At 41.4% G+C, this 13617-nt stretch overlaps 1 protein-coding gene across 1 annotated transcript in view; it reads left to right on the top strand.

Moving 5' to 3' along the window:
* Positions 1-2654: 2654 nt before the first annotated feature.
* MDK (midkine (neurite growth-promoting factor 2)) overlaps positions 2655-13617 on the top strand; it is a 21602-nt gene continuing 10639 nt past the window's right edge. Inside the window, exon 1 of the mRNA XM_018568898.1 lies at positions 2655-2825. The gene's annotated coding sequence lies outside the window, so the exon portion shown is untranslated. The remainder of the gene's footprint in view (positions 2826-13617) is intronic.

Here is a 13617-nt window from a genome sequence, read left to right on the forward strand (position 1 = left end):
ATACACTTCAATGTGTGTATAACACTACTTGTTGATTGTTCAATGGGCTCTGTAAAGTGTCAATACCATTCAAATAAGCAAAATAAATATTGGGTGAAAGACTACCCATGCATGGTCATGATCTAGGCATGTGACCTCAGTTAATGGCCCTTAAACTGAAGACAATAGCACTTAGCCTCTGCTGCTCTGCTGGCTTGAGGTTGTTTAATCTCCAACGTAAGGTAAAACAAGCCATTAAACAACGGTGCCCTGGAAAGGCAACTTTAACAAGGTCTAGAACAAAGAAACACAGAGAAAGCTTCAACATGACTTTGCCCTGCAGTGCATGGGTCACGCAACTAAGTCTTGTTAAAAAAAAAAAAAGGTCACAAAGCCATCTTGGGAAAACAGAAAAATTAAGTTTATGGACTTTGAACTCACAACATGCAAGGAAATATACATGAGTGTTTGTAGATGTACTCTGGGTACATAAAGTACCAATGGCATACGTACCATTTAGAAATGCTAGCAACAGATAAACTCTTGACACACTTGACATTTGGACACAAAGCTGTTTATGTGGGTTGTAAAACAGTTCCGTGCTCAATACGATTGTTTTATAATTTTCACAGTTCACATCCAGTACCTAAAGTGTGTGGGGAGTGGCTGACCTCGCTTGTGAACAGACATGCTCACCTGTGCTTGGATAGCTTGATCCTGCCAATATCCTGTCTCTGACTCCTCTCCTTTCTACCTCCATTCTGGCCCTCCCTTCTACACTGCCAAACTCCAGTGTTCTGAGATGTCATCTGTGATCTACTGCGGGCATTACAAGGATGAAAGAAGGTTAAAGATCCAGCAGAACATGGTGTGCAAGATGGTAGCGGTAGCACTTTAGGACCACATGGCCATGCCTTGCAAGGGAGAAGCTTCGGGAGCCAGCTGCCCCCTGCCTCAAGAAGTATGCCAGGCACCCGAGCATGAACCGGGAAGAGGTGCCTTCTTTATCCTTGCCTATTGCTGCCACCGACCACTTTTCTGATAACTGCAGCCTTCTGACCACTCGGCGTAGGGAGGAGAACGGATGGGGTCCTGACTTTGCCTCCCTAGGTGGTTTGGGTATGAGGAAGTCAGTACTCACAGTGGGAGCAAAGGGATGGGATTTACCTCATGAGCTCAATCCCTCTCTTTTCAGTCTGACAGGCCAGATGCAAGGAAGAACTCGTGCTCCTCCACCATGACCTCCAGAAGGTGCATGAGCGTACCACTGCATTAGAAAGCCACCTGAACTAGGTGGAGGATGTGCTACACCCCTGCAATCAGATGTAAACTTACAAAAATCTTGACCTTGAGAAATCTCTTACGACTTAACCTGAGGTTAGTCAGTCTCCCAGAACATGTGGAGGGCTCAATCCCTCTTATTTGGCTACTTGAAGTGACTGGAAAGGAACACCTCGCTCCACTTTTTGCAGTGGAGCGAATGCACAGGGTTCCCCCCAGGCAATGCCCCAAGACAGTTCCTCACCTGTCTCAAGCTACAGAGATAAAGAAAATGTTCATGTTGCGTGTCCAGGACAGGAAGTGAAGGTAAACAATGATGGGAGGGGCTCTAACCCTTCCCTACTCTATCCACAACGAATAGAAATGTTTTGGCTTTACATACACTTTTACAGCTTTGTCACAAGTGCAGTTATTCAGCTAGAATCATCCTATTCCCCTAGGTGGAAATGTTCCAGTAAACCCCCATTGTTTTGTCGAGTTCTTTGTCCACGTATGTTTTTGCTACATTCGAGCAAAAGTGGACATGTTATACCACAGTAGAATTGCTGATGCTGAGATCATTTGTAAAGGAATCACCAAACAAAACCATGGAGAATGGTCAACATAGCCCCTTTTTAAACGATTGACTTTTAGATTGCATCATGTAGCCGAGTTACTGGAGCCCAGTGTATCAAGAACACCCCTGCCAACCTCACCCCGGTTGTACATCATCCACCCAGCCTGGACTTGCAGGAGAATGCAACAGGGAACAATGCTCATATCATTACATGGCAGAGTTATCTGCCGCATTCAGGACAACCCACCACCAGGAGAAGACAACCCATTACATCAGTTGACCAGATCAGTGTTTAAAAAATTAAAAAAGATAAAAGGTGGGGATGGAGAACCCTGCAAAGCTGAACTTTTATGTTTTAAAAGATGCGAGTTTTCAGATCCTGTTAAGTTCATTCCTTAAGCATTATCAATAATATTGAGGAAGAAACCTAACAGTTCTTAAAGCTTGCATTTAAAAAAATGAAAGTTAACCAATAGAGGGTATCACTTAAATTTAAAACTTTCCATAGCAAAGGTAACTAGGTGCACAATGTCCGTAGTTATGAACCCCAGCCCAGAATTTGGCAATGCAGAATGCATCTTCTAGCCCCCTTTGGCCATTCAGCATGTGAGGGGTTAAGGCATCCTAGTCCCATTATCCTAGTTTCCCAGGGGCCACCGGGTGTGACATGTTCCAGGACATTACAGCTAGGTACAGCCAGATCTGGCACAGCTGGATGATGTGAAATGGCTATAGTGTAGCCCACATCCCCTCCCTTCCCTTCCAGGAGCAGCACGACCACCACCACCTCCTTCCCTATTCTTCTCACTCTAGGGGGAGGGTCAGAGCTGGGCAGAGTTTGGGAAAACTCCCTACTGGTGTCAGCTGAGCAGATAATTGAAAGGTTTCTGTCCGACTAGCTGAAACTAGTTGGGAGAACACAAAGGAGGAGATAAGGAGAGCAGAGAGCACTGCTGGCTAAACTCAATCCAGAGTAAGGAGGCTGCTGTGAACAGAGGCAACCAAACAGGTAAGCAGCACCAATACACTGTGTTCCAGCCACATTGCTACTCAAACTTTTATTGTAGTAGTGAGCAGGACCACAGCTACCATCGGCTTTGGCTCAGTGCAAAGTTTTTGAAAGAATCTTCCCTGGACTTGCGATACAATCTTGAGAGAATGAATGGTAGACAGACACACGTATCGATAGGATCATTCAATGTGACCAATTTGATCGAATTGAATATAAAATTGCAAACCAAAGACCCTCCCCATTCAATCGATTTAGAGAACTCTTGATTAATTTTAACTGTCAAGTCATTCGACCATGGCAGAATTTTGATGATCGCTTCTGATCGATCGAAAAAAACATCTGCGTGTTTGTCAGATAAACAATCCTATACATTTATCTGATATATGAATCGCTTTTAATTGCTTTGGATCAATTACTGTTTTTTTGTTTAGATTTACGACTATTAGATTGTATTTTTGATCAATATTTGTAGTCGATTGCAAAGTGCAGAACAATGCCGTGTGTGTTACATTGTGCGATGATAAATCTAAATCACTTGTACCTAGTTCAATCAGAAATCGCCACATATATGGCCACCATTAGGGTTAACATCTAAGCAATACAGACCATGTGTGGAAAGCTCTTGTTGTCACTGCAAACCATTTTCAACAAGTTGTAAAAAAATGTGTGCCTAATTTAAGCATTCCCTTTTCTCTGTAGGAAAAGGAACAAACCCCTCAGTCAAATGATCTCCTATAGAGAGAGATTGAGCAGATTAATTAAGGGAGGAGGGCTAACTGTTGATAAAAAGTCATTTGGACACTGCCATTATTTTTGCAGTGTTATATTAATATGTTTTTGGGTAAGGGATTGTTTTGTGGGGACAAAAGGGAATTGCTGATTGCAGAAATTTACCAGCATGTTAAAAAATCTTTTAGCAAACCCAGCTCTCTTCATCAGTCATTAACTGTCTCTTATGCTAGCCAGTTATCACAAAGCTCAAATAGATTGCATCGCTGGGACAGTGTATATGTATATATATATATTTTATGTCTCTGCTTTTCAATCTTAAAATGCACATTTAGCCATTTCATATAGAGCTTCCACTGTATTCATAACATACCAGAAAAGTATACAAGTTGCAATGCAATTTATGAACTAGGCATAGAACACATTGCACAGACACACATCACCAAAACATGGTGTGTTTCTTATACAAAAGAAACCTGCAATTAGTTTTCAGTAATATTTAACACGTGTTCCCTTTTTCTGATGTTTTAGTATCAAAAATTGTATTGAAAAATGTATTAGCTAAGCCAAAAAATAGAGTTACAGTCCAACTCACCCAACCAGTCAAGTCTTGGTGGAGTACAGAGAACAATAAAGTCAAGGACAATATCATGCCTTGACATAGACCAGACTTGTGTTCTATGGCACCCTGTGCAAAGTTTTACTATGATGGCCCATCAGGCAGGTTAAAAAAAAAAATAGATATTCAGCAGTGCCCTGAAGGTGGGAATATGAGGTCTCTGCTCTGTAATGGTGACCTTACCACATTTTAAAGTTTATTGAGCAATTAGCCAACTAAGCTCAAAATTGGGGCAGCTGATCTGCAATCTCTTTTAAAGCTTTCTTCTCTCTCTCAGGATTTGTAAAATGCAGTGCGAACCGCATCGTCTCAGTTTCTGATTTGCCATTGCCACCTGTAGGTTAGAAGCTAGCAGTTCACATTGCATTTCTAGAGTGCAGCCTTACCCTACGGGAGGGGGAAGCTTTGACAGAGACTGACCCATTGCTTAACAAGATTCCAAGTAATGAGGTAGCTTTTATGATAGTAAAATAACGAGGAGAGAAACAGGCGAGGGACCAACTGCACCAAATGACAAAGGTCACATAACCTAGGTTGGCTATGTCCACTGACTTAGAAAAGTCTTGGATCATATTGGCATGAATGTCTAAGCATTCAGTAGACATTTTGCACTGCTCATCTTGGGGCAACAATTATCTATCAAATGCATATAATCCAACCTGGTCAAAGACTCCACCCCCTATTTTAAGAGTGGCTGGGATTGATAGAGGTCTGAAGGCACCTATGATGTCCAGGACCAGGCAATGTGTACAAAAAGTCAGTGAATTTTTTTTAATACACCTGGTCACATACCTCCCAACTTTTATAAATGGGAAAGAGGGACACCTTTAAGCCCAAAATATTAGGTTTTAAAGCCATGCCCCCATCACACCATGGATCTTACAGTCCATGCAGCTCTAAAGAGTAAATATGACCAGTTAAACCTAATTCTGCTTATTTTCACACCAGCATTTCCTTTATACTAGGGTTTAAAATCCAATAAGTACATAAATCTAAAGGATTGAAAGGTTGAGAGCAATGTAAACACTATGAGCATTTGAATATTACGTAAAGAGAGTCAGGAAATGTTCTTCCCAAAGAGGGACAGTTGGGAGCTATGTGATTAGAAACGTGTGACGCAAGGATAAGGGTACAACTAGCAGTAATCGGGATGTATAAAGGAACAAACAAATGGACGGAAGAAATAAAATCTGGTAAAGGAGTCATAGATCCTTTTCAAGTTTTTGGAATTTTTTGCAGGATCCATTTAGTCAAAATCGTGAAGGAAATCTGTTTAAATTGACAGTTCTAAAAAGAAAGTAGTTCTTTGACTCTTTTGGGTAAAATGATTTAGCAACACCGCATATTCATGGACAGAATTTTAAAATGCTGTACAAAACTCTTTTTGTTCATAATCACAGGTGTGACGCCTATAATAGACAACTCAAAAAAAATTGCAATTGTAACCTAAGAATATGTAAAAGAGCAAGATTTCAGGACTCTGTGGCCTCACCGTCAGACTGATTGAAAAAATCCAATGTTTGCCATTGCAGCTAATTTTTAAAAAATAAAAACCTTTAACTTTTTAATGGCCAATATGATGCAAAGCAGTTTTTTTTCCCTGAAGTCCTGGCACCCATTGTGTACCATTCTCACTACTGAAACTTTTGTGAATTCAGAGGAAACAATACCCAGTGTATGAGCTCACTGGTTGCTGCCGAATGCACCATGGGTAGCCAGTCTATTATCATCTATGTTTGTTGCTCAAGGCTGCAAGGCTCACAGATGCTCACATCAATGATCAACCCATTCATAGCTTGTTGCTGTCCATCACAAGCTCTTCAGGGGGTCTGTAGAGGGGTGGAGAGCTGTGACTATAGTCCAAGTGCTATTGTGGTGGGTCAAAAGGGTATAGAGGTAAAAAGGACAGGATGCAAGGGGTGTTTTTTTCTTTAAACTGTAAAGGCAAATTAGGCACGTGCCTGGGATACCAGTCTTGAGAGGGGTGCATGAAAGAACATTTTTTCCTTCTTTTGTGCCAAACCACCATGCTATTAATAAAGGAATGTGCTTGTTACAAAAATGGCTTAAGGCAGCATCAACGTTAGCTCGATATAAAGAAAAAAACAGAACAATTTTTGGGGAAAAAAACAGGACACTAAGAAGTGTGGAGGTGGAGCCTTTGGCTACCAGAATTTTTTTAGCAAGCAAAACTAAAGTAACGTAAGCCATGACAACCAGTTGGAATTCATTTTTAATTGAGCTAATTCCAGTAATTTGAAATGTTAGCCCCATAGGCGCTTTGTCCTTTACTGAATACGCCTAAATCTCAATGCAGGTCAAAGAACGCTCTATCAGTTGGCCATGGGAACAACTTTATTCTAGTTTTATTAACCACTATGTAAAAAAAAACAAAAGCAGAAAAAAACCAAAAAAAACTTACAATGGAAAGGGGGAAAAGGTCAGCGAAATATATGTGTATTTGCCATTTTGAGAGTCAATATGGCCACAGACATGGGGCCGGGCATGTGGGCAAGATCTCACCACCCTTAGGCTTGGGATAGGCCAGTACTTCCAGAAACATGAACGATTGCATCATGTGACCATTTGTATCTTAATCTATGGAGAGGGAGGCACGCTTACCAGGGTAAAATCAATAGCAATAAGACAAGGCTTTGCAACTTTTTCTTCTTCCCCAACAAGCTTTGTGAGGCCTTTTCTGCTGTGGTCCGTCTCGGTTAAAACAGGAGACTCTTATGTATGGCCACCTTAAAGCATATGTCATGGCAAAAAAAAACAAAAAAAACAATCAATGCAATGCATGCACATTTTGCCAAATTTGATCCATCTATAAACAATGCTAGTACAAACAAAAATTTCCTGTTGATCTTCCAGAAACACTCTCTGCTTCCTAGTCCTGTTGGGGGTTGACAACAAATAGCATTTTGTGCACCAAGCGGTGTCATCCCTGCCCAGTGTCTTTTACTAAACTAACAACCCATTAGCTGTGTATTTTTTATTTTGCCATCCGTGTCCTATTAAGGCGAGTGCCCTTCACTTCCTTTCCTGTAGACTCAACAAAAAAGTGAAAGGAAATCTCTCCAAAGTGAAATCCTTTCTCAGAAAGTTGTCACTACAAGAAGGTCTCAACTGAAAGATTTTTATCTCGGTTATGGAAGACTCAAACTTTTCCCTCAGTATTAGTCCCAGTAACCGTTGTCACCATGACAATCAGAGATAGTAAATCTCCCTAATGAAGACACAGACAGCAAGAAAGCCTCAGAAATAGATATTTTTCCGAAAGAGTAGTTGATGCTTGCAATAGATTTCCAGCAGACGTAGTGAGTCACTCAACAGAAAGTGAACGTAGATCAAAAAAGACACAGAGCATACAAAAAGGTTACAGGAAACAAACAGACTTGATGGACCACTTGGTCTTTTTTTCAGCCACTTTTCTATGTTTCTAATAAAGACTCTTGTTCTTGGGTTTAGTTATCATTTAACTAGCAAAAGGTAGAATCTTTTTCCTCTTGTTATTAAAGAGTGGGTGCTATAAGGGTTTCATGCTGGTCAGTTGATCAGAGTTTTGTTCAAACCATGTGATATGAGAGCCATGCCAATTTTTAAGATTGGCCTATGTATCAGACAATTCTTGGTAATCTTCCTGGAACTGATCATTGAGAATCTTATTGTGAATGGCAAGCTATATCCCCAAAACTTGCTTGTACTGGGTTAAGATGTCCATGGTCCCGTTTTCCGTAGTCCCATGTGAATGTTAGTACCCAGTGCTACTGATCTCCTCAGCTACATTCTAAAGCACCCTGGAAGCCCCAAAACTTAAGGCGCTTTAATATGGAACATTCAAAAAGTCAGTGGTTGTCCAACCTTCCACACCTCATTTTTGGCTGATCAATGTGAAGGCAGGAGGCTGTATGGCTATAGCCAACCGGAATTTGTTATTTGCATATTAAATCACCCAAGGTTTAGGGGGTCCTGGGGCCAAGATGTCCACTGCAGGGTACCTACCCTAAATTGCCATCAGAATAGAACACAATAAAAGCATTGCCATATTTTATTTTGTTCTTGCAGTCACAGGACATTGTATTGTCCACAAAATACTTTTTATTGGTGTGGGGGTTCCATTGCAATTTGAGCATCATCAAATGGTTCCAATACACCTTTATGTGGACAGATAAACAGGTGTGTTGGAGACAAGCCGGATGTCTCATACTGTATATGTAATGTTTTAATGGCTGGATATATTCCAATTTGGGTAAAAATGGTAAAAATATTTGAACTTATCTTTTTAAGTGCAAACTGGGGGATCGCTGATCCCATGTGTAAGCTTTGTTAACGTTTATGAAGAATATTGACTAGTTAGAAAGTAAGTTAAAGTGACATTAAACCCTCAGATTTTTTGACATAAACCAATACTGTAATGTGTGCCTTACTGTAATCCATGGTTGTTTCCCTTCTCTTTGCTGGTTTTCCTTTTAAATCCTCATGTCTTCTCATGCTTGGTGAGAACTTCCCTTTTCAGCTCAGGGCCTCTTCCTGTAGTGCTGGCTCAGGTTACAAGCCTATAGAAACGTATACACAGACACCATGTATCTATTCCTCAGACAAGGCAGTCTGCTGCAAAACAGAAGTTCTGCCCAGCATGAGAACAGATACAGATTTAAAAGGAAGAACAGCAAAGAGAAGGGAAACAATCATGGATTACAGTAAGGCACACATTACAGTATTGTTTTATGTTAAAAAATCTGAGGGTTTAATGCCACTTTAAGTCTTATCCAAGAAATATTTAAGGAGAAGAAAATGATTATGATGTTCATGATAAAACAAACATTAATTACAATAATACAATAGACCACCAATAGACACCTCGGGAATCAGAAAATCACTCAGCCTCATTGTTCTAGCCGACTTGTGACAATAAAAAGGTCACAGGTCGGCTTAGTAGATCGGGAGGTGAGCGAACACATACCGTCGCTCGCTCACTTCTCGATCCTGTCCCTGCAGAGAGCCGTGACTGTCACTCATGGCTCCCTGCAGGGATTCCCCCCCCCCTCCCCTGTTCCATCCTCCATCGCTGACTGGCGGAACTGACGGGGGAGGGGGCAGGTACAGCTGGCTCTGCCTCTAGATAGGCAGAGCCAGCTGTCACTCATGCAGCTGGGTGGATCCAGACAGTAATGTCGTCTCAGTATACCGGGAGCTGTAGCTCCCGGTATACTGAGCTTGGGGTGACGGGAGGACGCTAGTTTGTGTCCTCCCGTTACCCTTAGGAGAACTATGGGGAAAAGCCCTGACCCCATAGTTCTCCTTTAAAGTGTGTGTCAGTGCAAAGCACAAGAGACATTTTCAGTATATGTTTGCCATGCATGGTGTATCCTTTGTAACCATATTAACCATGTTAAAGTAAAGCTGGTTATACACTTAATGAATTTTGGATGATCGCTGATGAAGCGGCCATAATTCGATCCGAATCAGCTTACTGACTCCTCCTACCCAACACATTTTTCCACCCCATGGCCAGTCAGATCAATGACCTGCATTATAGTATAGTTCTGTTAGCTTTCAGTCATTTTAAAGCCCTAAAACGGAGTATAGGTCATATTGATGGGTCATTTTAAACCCTTATACGGAGTATGGGTCATGTTAAGGTACACAGGTCAACTCATGCATTAGGAAAGTGGATGTTAATGCACAATACTTCATAGCGAGTCCTGGCATGTTCAAGGATCATCAAATGCCATGTCGCCAAGACATTGTTCCATATATTACCAGTCTAATTGCCATCTTACATTCATGACCAGATAAAGATGGTCCATTTAGAGGTTAGTGGAACTGGAAGGATTGCCAGTATTTTTAAAGCCATGGGCAGCAATGCCAAGAGGTGGTGGTAAAAAAGGTAGGGATAGTGATTAGTTGCATATCTGCTGTGTTACCAGTAGATGTATCAGTTACCAAGCAAATGCAGCACCCTGGTATAGACCCAGGAGGCCCAAGGCAAACAGTATCATTGGAAGCTCATTGGAAAGCTGGCCGTACACTGGGAAATTTTCATATAAATAATCATACAAAAAACATTTGATAATGCCATCAGAATCTGGACTAATGTTCTTCGAAATGTCATCAATTTCAATTTGATTTTAACATTCAGTTTTGGAGTGAATGGAGTTTTGCGAAGAAAAAAAACACATTCACTGTTAAAATTTCCTTTTCAAAATAATTTTTCCAATCCATTCCTTCAATTGTTTTTTTTTGTCAGAATTGTTGGTTTGACCCCATTCTCTATAAGAAAATCTAACAAACATTCCAAAAATACATTTTATTTTAAATGAAATTCTACTGGTGTATTGCTAGCTGTAGAGTAGGTGAAGAATTTTATCATCTTGCTTTCGGACCCTGAGCATTAAGGATACGCTGCCTCCATTGAGCCATATTGCGGCTCCACTTTAAAGTGGAAACCCCCTTTAAACTGCAAAGGAGTTAAAAAGCCATTATGCAAACTTCTTTTGCGCTCGGCCCCACGTCCTCTCTCTCTCCCATCTGTACATCCCTTTTTAACCTCAATGGCTCTCCCCACTTCATTAAACCCTCTCATGTGGCTTCTCAAATATTTATACAGCTTTTAATATGCTTTATTTGACCAACATCCAAGGCTCTCGAACTGCGCATTCCTAACAAACGAGACTCCCTTATTGCCTTAAGCACCGTGATCCAGTTAAAGTTAATTGGCCAATTAATGGGTAATCCTGAGATTGGAGAAGGGAACATGACAGGAAATGCTATTCTTAATCTTACGTATGTTCAATATCTGCAGAAGTTGTGGCTTCCGGCCAACTCCAACATTAGATTATTGACTTTGCAGAAAAAGAAGACATTTCTTTTTTGGTGGGGACTCAGGTCTTCGTGCTCAGATGCTAACTGCTTTCCTGACTGGAGCTTGAATGTACTGAAGTCCTTCTAGAGTACTGGTACTCGTTATATTAGGAACCTCTTCATAAAGGCAAATTTTTACTGTGTAAACCAGATGTATCTGAATTTAAGAACCTCCATAAAGTGTGCGGGTTTCTTGCCAAATATCCAAGTGTAGATCTGTGTAGACGCCTATTCAGGCAACCACTTGTGTTTTATAAGGTTTAAAAATATCCACTGCAATTTGTTAGATAATAAGTGTATTACCGTAAGTGTACAAAAAAAAGTAATATATTACATCTTACTGGTCCTTGGATAATAATTGGCTGCATTCATCTTCTTTATCTAGACTCCCCCCCCCCATTTGATCCCGCCAGTAACACACTTCCTGTCTTAGGGTGACAGCGCTCCCTAGGTTGCTCCCTAGGTTCCTCCCCCTCTCTAGCACATAAAGAGGAAGGGGTTGTGTTGTTCAGAGAAAAAAGATGACATTGTTTCAGTGGACAGGAAGTTACAAGGAACTCTGGCAAGATCAACAGGTATTTTCTGCAGTTGCAGAAAATGTACTTGACATGAAAAAGAGAAAACAAATGCAGCCACCACTAAAAAAATGTGACTTATCCTTGGATTCAGTAAACAAATCCTTTAAAACCTAGAGCTACACAAGCTTATAGCATATGTCAGCTCCTAAAATGGACTGCTCTTATTTGCCCCCCACTGGTCTGTTAAATACAGGGGTGTAACTTTAGATCATGGGGCAAAGTTTGGATGGGGCGCCTCGGCGACCTCCCTACTATCAACGATATTAAAGTCAGGTAGCAGGAGAGCTGTATTGTCTTATGGTTATTGGTAACGCCACTGGTTAAATATTGTTTGAAGTGTTTTGCTATATCTGCAAACAAAAACGAAAAAAACGACTTGATTGTGTCAGAAATTCAGAGCTCTCCTGTGTCATCTGCGCACTTCTTGTGTTATCTCAAAGAGCCCTTTTGGTTCTTAGCTTGGACTACAGACTGATTAGCCTCTATGGTGTAGATGTCTGAGAATGGGAGTGGTTGAGTAGTTTAGCAAAAGACACTGAGCAGGGATGACACCACTTAGTCCCTACAAAAGTTGTGTGTTGTCAGCCGACAACAGGAGCTGTGAGCATTTCTGGCAGAACAAAAAGTTATTTTTCTGTACTTGCAGGGTCTATAAATGAATAAGAAAAGGGATATGCGCATTTATGGCAGAGATGTACTGCATATTTTTGTACTAGAATTGGGATTAATTGCCAAGAGTAGTGATCAATCACTTAAAGCCAAAAATATGAGCTAACACTTTACTGGAGCATTAGCTAGGCACCAATAAGGCACCTCTAATGATGTGTGCGTCCCATTGGTGGCTGCTGCTTCTTCCTTGAAAATGTTTACTTACATGCAGCCTCAGCTGGTGACATCACCATTGAAGTCCCGATGGTGAAACTAACAGCCGAGGCTCCTCCAACGCCCTGTATTCTTATCAAAGTACACAAGGCATTCTGTGATTGGACAGTTATTGGACTGTCCTTCTTGATTGGATGAACAGCTTCGCAGAACAAAAGGGGGGGAATTTATCAATACTGGAGCAGACAAAATCTGGAGCAGATTTGCACTGCAGCCACTCGGCTTCTCTGTCTCATTTTCAAATCTTACCTGAAGTGAGATGCTGATTGGTTGCCATGGGCAACTGCTCCAAAATCTTTCTGCTCCAGTTTTGATAAATTCCCCCCATAGAGTGGAATTTATCAAAACTGGGGCAGACAAAATCTGGAGCAGCTGTGCATGGCAACCAATCAGCATCTCTCTTTCATTTTCAAATCTTAACTGAACATACTGAAGAGAGAGGCTGATTAGTTGCCCTGGGCAACTGCTCCAGATTTTGTCTGCTCCATTTTTGATAAATTCTCCTCAAGGTGTTTTGTGAATGGACACACAAACCATGGAAATATCAAATGCGGGACCAGTTGGGGACCCAGTTATTGTTGAGTCTGGGAAATGTGAAGGCATCATTGTAAACAATCCCATCGAGGTTTGGACCGCTGAGCAAATTCAGCAAGGAACTTTTCCCCCATACCACAAGTCACAAAAACCTCTCTGCCTGGTGTTTCACTGTAATTCAAGTTAAAAAGCAGAGTCCATTGACTTACTGCAAAAGAGTGGTCCTGGCCTTAAACTCACCACATACTTGTGAGCCAATGTAACATTGCATAGCATGCTGTAAGATAGCCGCATTGTCCGTACTGTTATTTCTACGGTGGCAATGTTTGGACGGGGTTGCACCTAGGCTCGTCTGCATGTTATGATTGGAGTTTTTGTACTCCTTTATGTCCAGGCTAGCTCACGTATTGTTCCGAATGTCGTATTATGGTGGTGGGGCACAGGGATTAAAATATTTTGTGTGTCTGGCTGACTGGAGTGTGAATTGCAGATTTCTTCAGGCCTCTCTAAATCCTGGTCGAGGCCCCAGATGGGAATCTCCCCCCCCCCCCCCCGGGCAGCGGACCCTGTCGGGCCCTGT

This window comes from Nanorana parkeri, unplaced genomic scaffold, assembly GCF_000935625.1.
Source record: "Nanorana parkeri isolate BGI_ZX_2015 unplaced genomic scaffold, ASM93562v1 scaffold1260, whole genome shotgun sequence".
Taxonomy (NCBI): Eukaryota; Metazoa; Chordata; class Amphibia; order Anura; family Dicroglossidae; genus Nanorana; species Nanorana parkeri.